General features: G+C 38.1%; 1 protein-coding gene across 1 annotated transcript in view; it reads left to right on the forward strand.

The window, feature by feature from the left end:
• Window positions 1-1,158: 1,158 nt before the first annotated feature.
• LOC306871889 (neuronal PAS domain-containing protein 2-like) overlaps window positions 1,159-15,361 on the forward strand; it is a 54,576-nt gene continuing 40,373 nt past the window's right edge. The window contains exon 1 of the mRNA XM_079420124.1: window positions 1,159-1,361. The gene's annotated coding sequence lies outside the window, so the exon portion shown is untranslated. The remainder of the gene's footprint in view (window positions 1,362-15,361) is intronic.

Raw genomic sequence — 15,361 nt, forward strand, 5'->3', positions numbered from 1 at the left:
AAAAGTCAAACACGTTTGAAAAGACCTGAGGATGATGAGAGTTTAAATTTTTGGGTGAACTATCCTTAAATAAGACAGTTTACAGGCGTTTACAGCAAGAGTGACTCAGTATGGATCAGCTGTGTGACATGACCTAGTTACAGTCCACAGCAGCACGATCCAATTAAACCCCCTCCCGCCCGTGTGTACAGTTTGAAAGAAAATCTTTCCGCTTCGAAGAACTATGTCTCTTCCACTGATCTATAAATAATGACATATATATATATATATATATATGTGTGTGTGTGTATGTGTTCTCTATTACGCGCCCAAACAACTGGAATTTTAAGGGTTAAGAAAACATGAATCAGGGTACGACGAATTATGCAGTGAATTTCTGTCTGTAACGTTCTTGAACGTAAGGTCTACAGGGGAAATCAAATAGTTTTGTGATATATAGGCTAACAAAATTCTGAATCATGTCAGTAGGTTACTTTTTAAAATTTGTTGACGTACTTGGAAAGCGCGTTAGTGGCGTACTGTTACCATGGTTACCACCTCAGACAAACTCAACTAACGTGAGCTCTATTTGGAGACGGTTGTAAACATTCGCTCTGACCAACGTGTAATCTAAATAACTTTTATGGTTGCAGAAACGTTTGAAAACACCGTTGACATAAATATTGGTAAGTTATTATAGCCTAGAAAACACATGCAACCCCAACCCCACCGCTGGAGCTCGTGCTCGCTTGGTCCAGATGGGGGTTAAGTTAGGGGCGACGCAATATGTTAAGGCATCGTTTACAGCGACAAACTAATAAGCAGCGAAATATACTTTATGAAACAATAGTCCTTACATAACATAACTGCCTACAGAACTCCCACGTCATTTGGGAAACTCGAGCGTAACTGACATATATATAAAAAAGCATCGTTCACTCTAATGGTATTTGTAATAACCTACTAAATCTGTAACCCATGCCCCCCCCTTATTTCCACACGAAGAGCTTGCTTCACTGAGACACGGCCTCCTTAATTCTCCGCCGATGACATCCTCTGGCCGTCGTTCAAACCGTTTGAGAGCGAGGCTGAGGGTGTGCGCCCGACTCTGGCTAATCCGGTCCGGCCACGCCCCTTCGCTCCTTTTAAGGTGTGACGACGGCTGATGACGTAAAGCGTGAGGTGTGTGCGTTGGAAAATGAACATCAGTGAATGAAAAAAAAGCGCCCTGGAAGTCACTCATTGCCCACAGAAACGGTGCCGGTTATGTAACCCGATTGCAAGTGTAAGGCAGGCAAAAAACGCTCCCGGTGTGTCTCGTCGCTGGACATTCCTTGCAACTTTTCTGTTGAAGTCTGGTTTTCATTGCTGCCTCTGATTAGGTGAGTCCAGCCGGTTGTTGCTTGGTTTAGTTTGTGAAATTAGAGCAAACGAGAAGAAGTGTGTCATTGTGTTAAAGGCGCCCGGTGCAAGCGCCCATCACGGGTTTACATGCTGCTGTAGACGTTCTGGTCGCGCAGTTAAAGTTGCAGCTGATAGAACGTGAGTGTTTCTGTCTCGTTTCATTTGTAGCGAGAAGTACATTTGTTTTTCTTGAAATACATTCTTTGTGATTTAAGTAATTTATTTCTTAATTGTTAAGGACAGCCTCTGTACTTTTCACCCCTGTACTTCTTGTGAAATGCCATATTCCTGGAATGTGGTTATGTATAAGTGTCAGATGGTCGGACGGATTATGGGAGTCTGCATATACATATTCATTCATTGGTCGAGTTGACGTCTCTGTGTGTTTTTAATGGAGGTCAAGGGGAACAGCAGAATAAAATCCAATCCTACTCCGTTTTCTTTCACAGCCTCTTATGGACTGAAGTTATAGATAATGTTTTTAACGATGCCGATATGCCTGTTGAAAGTTTGAACGTAATAAAGGAATAAAAGCACTTATGAAAAGATTGCAAGTTATGTAACGCATGACTTGAGAACCATGAGCCGGTGGCAGTGACGTCATGCCCTGGATTTCGTCGAGGGGAATAAAAAGTTAGCATGTGTTCACGGTTACACCTTCAGATTTTTGTTTCTCTCGTAACTCACTTATAATTTTCGGTCTAAAATGACTTTGATCTCGCTTATTGGCTCATTTTATGTGTAGTTAATTTGTTGGTGTTTCTGGTTAACAAATGGATGCAAGTTAAACATTATTTGAGATATTGGTGACTTGTTTGATTGTATTATAAAGGCTTTATTGTTTGTGTAGTTGGTCTATGCCTGGCTCAGCACGAGGGCAGCTGTCAGTCCTCAATCTAGTTTCAGTTTTTTTTATTCTGTGCTTGCCTGAATGAAACTCAAAGACATCAGATTAATCTATGAACAAATTGGTTTATGTTTGATAATGTACTGGTGTGAAGGATTCACACTTGAACTGCTTTGTTGCATTGAAAAACATCATCCTAAATTATCAAATCAGTAACAGTGTTCTCCTCAGCTGTACAGCACTGAAAAGCACTCAAAAATATGTTTGAAGGCTGTTTTGTTTTTTAACCCCCCACCATTCCTGTTTAAATGGGAGTTGGTCAGTAACGGGATGGGGAAACCTAGGCTGCTGCTGGAAGAAGTAGTGATGCCAGCAGATGGTGCACACCCTGTGCTTTTTGTGGGTCATAATTCCCCTATAAAGAGATGGTGACATTTCTGTAAAAAGAATGAGAGAAATGTTTAAATCAAGTCCTGATTCAATGTGGGCATACAAATTCCAAGAGAGTTTCTTGAAAGAGGGAAGGCATGTAAACCTGCTGGCCAGATAGCTGCTGGTGTTGACACCTTATGGCTGTTACATGGTCCTCCAGCACACTGCTGGTGGTTGCTCTGGATAATGCTTTGGCTGAGAAAAGTAATATATAAATGAACAGATCTGATGGAAAAAGTAGAAGGGGAGGTGTGGTCACAGCACAATTCAAACCTATTTTGCTCATTTGTCAAAGTATGTGCACATCTAATAATCCAAGAGCTTTTTGAGCAGAGCATTTGGAAACAGTTGACAGGATAAAACAAGCATGTAGTATGCTTTAGGTAACACATAACAAATTCAGATAGATCTCGAACGAAAGTATATCAGAACCATCAGACATCAAATTAGATTAAAACCTGTGCAGCTGGTTTCAAAACTCTGAACGTTCATCTGTTATTCTTTCCCTCAGTGATGGTTTATTTACTGTCAAGCCTACAAAGAGCATGAGATGCTATGTTTCATTTAAACCCTACATTGTTACATTGCAGACTTTTTCAGAGTGTCTTTTTGTCACATGCAAATTTTGATACCTTCTTTCAATTTACTGCCAATTCAAAGAGAGCGTGAAGTGAATCCTGATCCATGTACATTTATTTTAGTGTTTCATGTGTATTTGATCGGTCTGTAGTGACAGGGGTGGGAGATTGAAAGGGAGAGATTGTGAATCAGCCTGTGTCATGGTTAATTAAGTTGGCAATTAATTAGCCATGTTAGTAACGCGCTGATTATTACCCAGTGGTCACTTAATGTATTGAAGCAGTATGCTGTTCTGTAACTGTGGTGTGACCGATATTGAATCAGATTCATGTGTTAAGATGTTTGCTTGTAAATATAGTGTTGATCAAGAAAAGAATAGTTGTTTGCAGTCAGTCACATGCTGTCCAAACTGTGCAAATGGACATTTGGCAAAACCCTGGCTGTGTCTGAAATTGCCACAGTACCTTTATATAGTGCACTATGTTAGGGGACAACCATTTGTAGTAGCGTCCTAAGCCACAGTTGACATTCAATCCCATAATGCACCTCAAAAACTAGTACACAGTTGATGTACACCTAACGACTAGCTGCTAGAAAATACTCATGCTCTGTGTGTATTGTGCCGAATGAATTCCGCATTTTGTTCACTGCATTTCCAACGCACTCAGTATCCAAATTCGCTCACTTTGTTTATCATTCACTTACTTAGTGGACTAGTTGCCAGTTATTGATTAGCTCAACATTACCTCATCAGAAGATGTCTCACACAGATGTATTTTTGAAGGCTTTAGTGTTTTATATAGCTCTCTTTATCGGTTTCATATGAATGGCTCAGTCGGTCATTCTCTTTCTTCAGTCCTGTTGAGCTGTGTGGGCAGATAGATGTGCCCTGTTCTGCTCTAAATGTTAAATCGTTCTGCATAAAGGCTCTCATTAGTAGAAAATCTCATAAAGCAACTCAAAAAAAAAATCTCAACGGAAACTTGGAGTTGTGGGTGGTGAGGGCATATGACAGGTACACCCCCTCTGGTGTGAGTGTGTGTGTGTGTTAGGTAACAGGTGACACTGTGGCCACTGCTGGGCTGTTACAGAGCTATCGCACTGGGGAAACTGGGTTACTGGGGCATGGCCTGCAAGCTTCGCCCTAGCACGCAGGCAAGCATGTCATTGTGACTCGGCAGGCAGAAATGGCAGTGAGCCGCTACTGCACCTGAGTGTGTTAAAAGAAGTTCCAGCCCTTTAAGAGCTCTCAGAGCAGTGGTGAATGTTCAAATTCTGTGTCAGATCTACAGCCATGTGAACAGAGCATGAAGCTAAAAAACTGAGTAGACAGATAAAAATGAAAGAGACTCAGCAAAGACGGGGCAGAGAATGGATACAATGAAGGGAAGAAGAAAAACATTAGAGAAAACACCTGTCTGACACCATTAAAAAAATCAGCATTTCAAGCATAAATGTAGAAATTGATTAGCTTGAATCTAATTGATTAGAGTCAAAGAAAGGACATCATTTCATTCATATATATATATATACATACATACATACATACATACATATACAAATACAATAAGGGTCATTTTTTTAAAATTGATATTTAAACCAAATGAAGTCCATGGCAAAAATTAAGTTTTGATATTTACGGTAGTAAATTTACAAAATATCTTCATGGAACATGATCTTTACTTAATATCCTGATGATTTTTTGGCATAAAAGAAAAATCGATCATTTTGACCCATACAATGTAATTTTTGCTATTGCTACAAATATACCAGTGCGACTTATGACTGGTTTTGTGACTGATATAAATTTAATTAAATCATAAAAATTCAAATAACTAATACTTTTAAAGAACACAATCCAAATAGAACGCTTACTAAACATATTAAATATTTTATTTACTTGCATGTCATGTGGCCAGTAACTGACATCATGGTGTAATGTATGAAATATTAATTAAAATATTTCATATCGATAAGATCGATAAAATCTCAGGAAGTAATTAGACATATCGAACACTGTGTATCACTTTAAATAAAAACATCATGACAAGTGTATGTAAATTTAATGGACAACGATCTCAATTTGTGACGAATTTTCTCTTCTGTGTCTGTATGAGCTGGCTTTATAGTTAGACTGTAAACCTATAAAACTGTACTCTGAAAACACATTGTAAAAGTTATTTTGTCATGCCTAGATGACTTGGTCTTTCTCAAAGACATCAAGAAATTTTTCTAATGCAGTGAAGGTCTTTGATCTGAGGTGACAGATTATACCAAGAGTCAAAGGTCAGATTGTTGGTACTGACATTAAATAAAACCACTGTCTTGAACATTATATGTTGTTGTAATTAAAATTAATTATTGCTATAATTATTGTTGTTCTAGTTTTTTTTTGTACTAATAGCAGTAAAGTAGTAATAGTAATAGCAGTAAAAAAGCAATAGATGTGAACTTGCCCACCCGTTTCTTAAACTCATGCCCACTGTCTCTCCTTGCCCTGAGGTCGCTCAGGTGGTTGTATAAGTTTGGCAGATCAATGCAGTGTGAAAGATTTCTTCTCAAGGTTGTGAAACAGTTTGAGGGCAGCACTGTACTTTTTGGATTTTTTTTAATTCAAGGGATTTTACTACTGTCTTCTCAAAGCTTCATACTGGTGACCACAACACAGTTAAACACTGGACATTTCTTTTATCTGCCTCTTTCATTTCTTTTATTGCATATATTGCTATATTTTACTCTATTCATCTTCCTCCTGAAATGTCGTGCCTTTTCCTCATTGTTCCTTTTTTCTTTGTTGTTTCTTCTGTGCTCTGTCTATTCTTTGACTGTAATCAATTAGAGTCAGGCTAATCAGTTCCTACATTCATGCTTAAATTCGATACACTTTGAGGCATTACTTAAACCTGTCTTTCTTTGATCTTGCTCTCTTTTACATTCTCTAACTCACTTTTTCCCATTAGTAGACGCTAACCTTTGTCAAGAGGTAGACACGAGACCCTGAGCAGGCCCAGATGAAAGATACAGACTTTTTTCACATTTTTGTGCCATTCTGAGGGAAATATCTGCTGAATACTGCAGAATTAAACATAAAAAAAAGTAAAAAAGTCGTGACGTATTGTCAAGTATGGTGACCCATACTCGAAATTGGTGCTCTACGTTTAACCCATCCAAGTGCACACACACACACAGCAGTGAGTAGTGAACAAATGCACACACACACAGTGAACACGCTGCGGCGCCCGGGGAGCAGTTGGGGGTTCGGTGCCTTGCTCAAGGGCACCTCAGTCGTGGTATTGAGGGTGGAGAGAGCGCTGGACATTCACTCCCCCCACCTACAATTCCTGCCGGCCGGGGACTCGAACTCGCAACCTTTCGATTACGAGTCCGACTCTCTAACCATTAGGCCACGACTTCCCTATTGGATTATTAAACATGGATTATTGTTAGAAAATTTATATTTCAGTAGAATATGCAGGAGATGCAGTGTGTGTAGAACTCGGTGGTGAGTCAGACTATACAAATATCATCTTCCCCATATCAATTTTCTGATTTCTTATACTTTTAACATAGTAAATAATAAAGTAAACGCAGTAATTTAACAAAAACTGCATGTATAGTAAAGTAATAAACAAAGCTGCTCTCTCTGATAAGCCTCTCAGTCCTTATCTGCCTGTTCGCAAATAGTTTGCCCACTCTGAAGCATATTAACATCACAAACAGACTGCAAACAAAACAAAAATCCACAATTAGCAGACAGACCATGTGATTACTGATTTTATATGAACTTGGCAGTGTGTCTTTAGATATGTGATTTTTTTTTTTTTATGTTTTATTTACTATTTATGTAAATGACCTTGGTTCAAATGTCCACAATGCTCTGTTTCATTTTTATGCTGACGACACAATCGTTTACACCTGTGGAGAAACCCTTCACCAGACCTTTCAGTACCTGCAGGATGCCTTTGACGCTGTACAATCTTGGCTATTTGACTTGAAGCTTGTGTTGAATGCAAATAAAACCAAGACGGTCCTGTTCTCAAATAATAGGAACTCTACAGCTAGCCCTCCAAACATTGTTACCCTGCAGGGAAATTTAATAGAGCGTGTGGCTGAGTATAAGTATTTAGGGCTTTTACTTGACGACCATTTGACTTTTAAGGCTCATATCCAAAATTTAGCCCGGAAACTCAGGTTAAAGCTAGGGTTCTATTTTAGGAATAGGGCCTGCTTTTCTCTTGTAACAAGGAAGAAACTGGTCGAGGCTACTTTCCTGTCTCTTATGGACTATGGTGATTTTTTTTTTTATATATGCACGCCCCTAATAAATATTTGCACCAACTGGATTCAGTTTACCATGGTGCACTGAGATTTATTACAGGGTGCAAACCTTTTACACATTGTTGCACTCTGTATAAGCTAGTCCAGTGGCCCTCCCTTGCTCAGCGCAGGCTAACCCGTTGGCGACTGTTTATATATAAATCCATCATTGGGACATTGCCCCCTTATTTATGTAGGCTTATGTCCTTCAAGGTCAGCACTCGCTCTCTGCGGTCTAATGATAATCTCCACCTGGTTGTGCCTAGGGCTCGCACAGAGTTAGGGAAGCAAGCATTTAGAATTTCTGCCCCATCAGCGTGGAACCTGTTACTGAATGACTTAAAACTTGATAACTTGGTCTCCTTTGGTCAATTTAAGAGGCTAGTAAAGTACCGGGAACTTGTCCCTGCTTCCCAAATTAGGATAAGTCTATGGTGACAATGGGGGATGTCATGATGAATTTTTTCATTGTCCTGTAAACGTAGTATGTCTTGTATGTTCAATGTATTTTTTATATATTTTGTGTTCTATGTGGAACTTTTATTGCGGCTTTCTTGGCCAGGGCTCCTTCGCAAAAGAGACTTGTTCTCAAAGGATTTCCCTGGTTAAATAAGGGTTAAATAAAAAATGACAAAATATAAAACTTTTTCATTTTTGTAAACACATTACTACCAGGCCACAAACTTTCACCTTATGTGTCCTTATCCATATATTTTGGAAAAGACTATGCATGTTTATGCCTACATCTGATCTGACTAATTCTCTTTGTTTGGCAGTGAATATCTAAAACTAATGGCTTTTTATTTAATGTCAGATATTTGCACCCACACACACACATGATCATCTGTTAGTTGGATTTTTTCCTTGTAGTTTGCCATGTAGCTTCTGTAAACAGCCGTTTCAGGGCTTATTAAATTATGCAAAGTCTGATTGAGAGGTTGAAAAGATATGATGAATTAAATCTACAATGGCTAGTGATGTATATTTATGATGCATTTTTTGAGGATTCTTTGATGGATAAAACATTCATAAGAACAGCATTTAGTTGAAAAATAATCTTTTGTAACCTTATAAATTTACCCTTAGTCTAAAACTCTTAGAATTTAGCAATTGCTATAGAGATTATCACCTCTCTTGGTGTAATAAATGAGATATGCGGGTTAAAAGCTGGTACTGAATGCCTACAATCACCCCCAGTCATGATTATAAATTTTCTGATGAGAAGAAAGCTCATTGATAAAGTACTCTGCTGCAAGGCCAGAATTATGCTAAGAATATCTCCGTTGTGCCTCATTAGTTTCGGTATGCTTTGTTATTTGCAGTGATCATATCAAAGTGTCAGCCCAGAGCAGGATGTGTCACGGATTTGGGTTTAGGTCACTGCTACCACTATCAGCCATGTTTGTATTTTGCACTGACTCTTGGTCATGCTTGTTTTTGACATTAAGTCACATTTAGGTAGCATTCTGTAAAAATACATGGGTGTTTATTTATCTAGATGTGCTTACTTTTTTATCAGCATTCTGCACTGGAATCACTGCTGAAATTGGCAACTCAATATAAACGAATGACTTCATGCCGCTTTAACGTGTTTGAATGTTATTTTTGTGTATCTAGAGTTCAGTGTCAGTGTCACAGGGAAAAGAGGGACAGGTGAAGCACTCAATGGAAATTCATCGTGATTATCATGTGAGCATTGCATCCAGCAAATTTATTTAGCCATGAGCCGCATGCGCCAGAGAACTCTCTGGAAAGACATTCAAGGTTTAAAACGATTCATGGGCCATTTGTAAAAGTCACTGGCTTTTTAACTCATGCAGGTTTTTAAGCAAACTATGAACAGTTCAAAATGTGCTTTCTGCAGCATGCAAATATGAAAAAATCCTACATTCAAGATGAAGAGGTTGTATATGGATTGTAATGCAGTTACACAGAAACGGTTGGGACAATTTACTTGGTCTGTAGCTGAAGTCATTTCTACATACAGTAATATGAAATATTGATGTCAGTGATGCAAGATTTACCGTAATACTGAAATTATGCAGACAATTTGAGTCTGCTCCTCGCACAAGGCTGTTATATGGCTTTAGAGAGGAGCTGAGATATAGTGAACAAGTCAAATGGACTAAAATGGCTGTTTTCTATTTGAATACATTTTAAACTTGTATTTATTCCTCAGCAGCCGTTACTTCAGAAATCATTCTAATAAAACATTTTTATATTGCTGATTTGATGATTAAGTAACATTTTGGTGGAAATCATTGTACGTTTCCAGAATATTCTCGGATTAATATAAGGTTCAATAGAACAGCATTTATTTGAAATAAAAATATTTTGTAACATTATAAATGTCTTTACTGTTACTTTTGATCAGTTTAATTGCTGAATAAATAAAAAAATCTTACTGACCTCAAACATTTGAATGGTAGAATATGGTTATTTTTCATCCTTGATTTGCTGTCTTTGAATGTAAATGAGCAGTGTAAACATTCTGCTTAACATCTCTTTTTATGTTTGATGGTGGAAACCATGTCAGATGTGTTTGAGGGAAGTAAATGAGGACCTCAAACAAACCTGACAGAGATGCCCAGTCAGAGCACTTGTGAACGGCTGTAGATGGTGTTGGGCAGATAAGTCTCGGAGTACGGATTTAATGGCCGTAGAAGGTCTCGCGGGGCAGGGGCAGCTGTATTGTGGCTTCATGATTACGTTAAGCAAGTGGAAGTATGCTGCACATGACTGTAGAGAGATTGTCTGGTATTCCTGTTGCTCTCTGTAACCTTCTAATGGTGACATTATCAATGTTCAGCGCACGATTATATAACCGCTCATACAGACGTCATTCTCTGCTCAAATGCCTCTCCCCCCCCCATCCCTTCTCCTCTCTCCTTTAAGTGCTCTCTTTCTGTTTTTTTCCCCTCTAGGTCTCTTTCTCATCCCCCTCCACTTTCCCCCAGCCTACGTTTTTCTGCTTTTTATGTAATGTGCCTATGGGTGCATGATTAAGGGACATAATCATTCTCCCTCTGTTTTTTTGTCTCTTTTTTTTTTTTTTATATATAAGTACAAGTGTGTGTGTGTGTGTGTGTTTGGCTGTGTGCAAGTGTGGGTTAGTTTGAGCACGTTGTCTCAGAGATACATTTTGTAAACCTTGATTTAAAACATTGCCCTATGAGAAATCATCAGAGTGATGCAGTGTAAGGCCGGATGGAGGCACATAGGAAGTCTAAAGGGGTCATATCATGAGGAGTCAAATGTTCCTTGATGTAGTGAGCATAGGCAGAGCGTGTATCCACCTTTTTCCTACGCCCTTTGAGGCTTTGCTCAAATTATGGGAGTAATTTCCATTTACACTGTAAACAGTCAGCAAAAAGTTCACTCTGTGAATGTAATAATAAGCATTCTCAAAATCTGGGTTCAATGAGGTGACATTATTTTACGAAAGAGTTATAATTAGTAACATACAATGTTTTTATTATATTATGATTGATTATATTAAGTTAATACAAATGCATTAATATTAAAAAATGTCTTATGGCATCACCTGTAAAGAAGGAGGCATGACAACGGAGTGGGGATCTACTTTCAGGCTTTGTTAAAAGAGATTGTGTTCAAAACAGGCAGGGTCCAGAAATAGCAAACAGTAATATCCCAGGCAGAGGCAGAAGAGTAATCCACAAACAGGCAATGATCAGGGCAGGCAGCAAACAATCAAAAACAAGGAAACAATCCACGGTCAAAACACAGGCAGGGCAAAACTAGGACACTTGGAAAACTAGGAAACATTCGATCACCAGCGAAGTGATAGTGTGTTTGTGTGTGCCATTCTTATAGTGGGAGACTGATGAGGTGATGAGAGACAGGTGATTGCAATTGATGTGTCCAGGCAAAGGATTATGGGAAATGGAGTCCGGGGGGAATGGTAAAGGGTACAGGATGGGGTGCTTGGGCACTCCAGCTAGAGATTGTGACATCACGCATATCTGGTAGGCTACTTGCCTAAAAAGACAGGTTTATGATGTGCATTTTTAATAGATTACACTGACGTTAGGCTACTTTTAGCCTTACCCTTGAGTTGGTTCAGATAAAAATGAGCTTCATCTTTCTAAGTTCTTCTTTAGATCAAAAGGAACATTTATTGAAATGAAGCTGACTAAAAAATTAGTTTTCATGTTGTCATGAAAACTAAGAAAAAACCCTTTAATAGAATTATAAGTGGAAAAATGTGATCATAAATGCATGACCCCTTTAAACAGACTGATCTCCAGCTATAATTAAGTGTTGTCTGATTACACTTGTTAAAGCACTTACTACAGTCGACTGAAAAATGTAGCTATATGTGTGAGTGTGCACAGATGAGATGTTTCAGGTTAAGACCTCTTTTAATCCGTGAATATTCATTCAGGTTTGAGTGGGGTCTTCTTTCTCTGTAAGCATGAGTGGTTATTTATCCAGGTTACTAGGTTAGTCCTATCCTATCCTATTCCTGTCCAGGATTAATTCCATTACAGTTCATCTGTTTGGCAGGTGTTGGTTGTGTAGCAGTTGAGGATTTGGGCTTTTTTTTTTTTTGGTATGTTCATTTTTATGGCTGACTCATGAAAATTCTGTACCATCACCAATGTATGCTTAAGCAAAGCACGGAAGATTATAGTTTTGTAATGCATCTATTCTCATTTGCTTTAAATGAATCTCATGCAGTGCTGTAGATTAATTCAAAATCAGTTAAAACATACCATATATTTAGGGCAGTTATTGCAGAATAAAACCAAACAGAGAGATCAGGGTCAGCATGCATTTATTATAATACATACATGTATCATTCTTATAAAAAATGTACTATGTTAATTAAATGAAAAAAGCTAACACAGCTATGTATGTAATTGACAAAATAAAAAATTTGAGCAGGGGAAGTTTCTGAAATTTGGTTGATTTGACATGGAAAGACCCATGTGCATTTATAGACTTGTTTTACCAGTTTGAAGTGGCATGTATTATTTGCAATATAAATCATAGTCATGCCACATGACATATTAAGGTAATGGCCAATTAATAAAAAAAAATGTTTTATCTGATCTACTGTTTTTTTAATTAATATGTGTATATTCCAAATGTTTCAATAATTACTCATGTATTTATGCCTTACAAATGGCCATTACCTGTCAAAAGATGCAGTTGAGCTGGCTGAAATGAGGCTGAGACAAAATGTTGATTTGAGCAGAATGGCATGTGCATCTACATCTCACTACAAGGCTAGAAAATGTGCATGTTGGTCATGAGGTGCAAGCCTCACTATACCAGAGGAGGATCGCATGAGCCAGTTGGAGAAGATGGGGCAGCTAGGTACACAAAATGGAAACAAGTGTCTGACCGGAAGAAAGTTTCAGGGAGCGGACATTCAAGAAATGAAATGACCGGGGTGGCAGCACCATTCTGAAGGTGATAGCTGAAGCCAATACCTAGTGCAAGGACCATCCGTTTCATCAGACCAAAGGAGAAGCCACAACCGCCGCTGTAAAGCAGGCAGCTGAAAGTGGATCTCAGGAGGCTGGTCTTATTTCCAAAAACCATTTCAGGGATCACTCTTAAGCCATTGTCTCGGTCTTGGAAAATCAAATCAAGCAAACCAGGAGAGACAGACATTCTGAGCATGTACTTGTGGCTTTCAGCTTGTGAGATTGGACATCAATAAACCACAAAAATCAAACAAGAAAATCTGAGAAGCCACAGAAAACAGTAGTTTTTGATGCAGATGTAGTTCAAAGGACTAAAGCTGTCCTGTAAGAGAGGGTGGCATGCAAGAAGCCATTCCACAAACAGCACCATGTGAAAGCATGCCTGGAGTTACAAAAAAGCAAAATTGTGATTCGTGACCTAGATGCAATAAGAGAAAAGATTTTGTGGTCAGATGAGACCACATCTTTCAAAGAATCATTTTCTCATGTATTTATATTAATGCAACGTCATATGATGTATACGCTACCTACAGTGAAGGGTAGAATAGTGGCTGGTAAAGTGGGCATCTGAATGAAGAATCAATGGGTGGTGCAAAATACATAAAGTACAGGTGAACCATTTGGCTGCAAAACTGAGCTCTGAAGGAAGTTTCAGTTGTGGTTTGAAAAGTGTAATCCACCCTATAGACAACCTGTAGCTGTACAGGATTTTTGTCTGGTGGAAAGATGCACTTTGTACTTTTGTACTTTTCATTAAAATGAACTATTCTTTACATATTGTTTTTCTTTACAAACAGAACATTTGAAACAAGTTGAAATTTCTACAACCATAATGTAACTCCATAAATCGATTTTGCTGTAAAAAGATGGCAACTGCTGCAAAACATCGCTGACTATGGGTTTTCTTACTGGTGCTTCCAAGACTATCAAAGACCATTTTGCAATTTGACAAAATCAAGTTTTTATATTAATCTTGGTGTTCTATTGTATCTTGCCGTCATTTACAAAAACATTTTTTTTAAACAGAATTTACAAAATTTACATAAATGATGTAGAACATAATTCATTAAAAAAGGTTAAAAAAAAAATGTAATAAAAAAAAAAAAAAAAAAAAACGATAAAAGAACATATAATCAAAATGATGAACTATTTTGGTGATTTGAAATTAAAACATCATCGAGATCAAAAGTAAGTAACACTCACTTTTCCAGTAGTATTTCATGTTAGTGTAGCCTTTATCTGAGCTGTGTGCGTTAGGACTGGGTGTGCATGCAGTAATGCATTATGGGATATCCGACAGTTTGTTCTCCCAGTCTGTGTTCAGCCAGCGTGGGTGTGGCTCCAGTGGTAGAGATTCAGATCTGGACTTTGATTTTGTGGTTTGTTGAACTGATTATTAACTAATATTAGCTGACATATATTCGTTTTTCCAATAGGACATGATCAAGGATTTCTATTTCCGAGCAGCCCTATACAAATGTTTGGATGCACAAAAGTTGAGAGGGGGAATTTATGTTTGTGGCTGAAATTTTCAGTTTAATTTCAGTTTGCACTGTCCAGCTCATAACCAAAGATGCCATATTAGCTCATGACTCACTTTGACTGTTTTGTCTTGTTTGTTTTCCTGTTTTCTAAAAGGCCAGGAAGAGCCGTAGGCCCTTTGTGTCAGCTTACAGATATTCCAGAAATTAAACGGATAAACAAACGTCACTTTGGCTATACTGATGTGGAAGCAGTGATGTCATGCTGATGTCATAGATAATGTTCTCAATACAAGTCTTTGTTGCTGTTATGCAAAACGTTAATTATCCAAGAGCCTTCAGTATATGTGTGTGACGTTTGAGTTTAACTGTGTAACTGTGCCAGCATAAATAATCAGTATTTCGGCTCTCGTTGCGGTTACAATCTTTCTCTGTGTTGAGCGCTCAGTTTGCCTCTCCCACTGTCTCCCCCTCTCTTTCTCTTTGCGTTTCGCAGGACTGTGGGGATTGTTTGAGTGGTTAACTAATGAAAGTTTTCAATATACAAGTAAATTATTTATGCTATGATGGAGCTCACAGGAGAGATTGATGGTTCTTTAATTATAGACTAATGAGAGGAAACCACAACAGTCATTACACTAAAAACATCGGAGCATTAGCCAAAAGGCCTTTTAAATACAAAATATAAGTTTGATAAATTAATGAAGCCTGTATCATATCAAATATTAAGATGGTTTGGTAGGTTATTAAATGGACGATTCGAAAGAGCAGTGTTTGTTGTTTTGGATCCGGAACAGGTTGAAAGATGAATTTATTATAAAAGTCAAAGTGCAAACAGCTGCATTGACTGCCTGACCTGTAGCTGC

This window comes from Barbus barbus, assembly GCF_936440315.1.
Source record: "Barbus barbus genome assembly, chromosome: 6".
In the NCBI taxonomy this organism is placed as follows: Eukaryota; Metazoa; Chordata; class Actinopteri; order Cypriniformes; family Cyprinidae; genus Barbus; species Barbus barbus.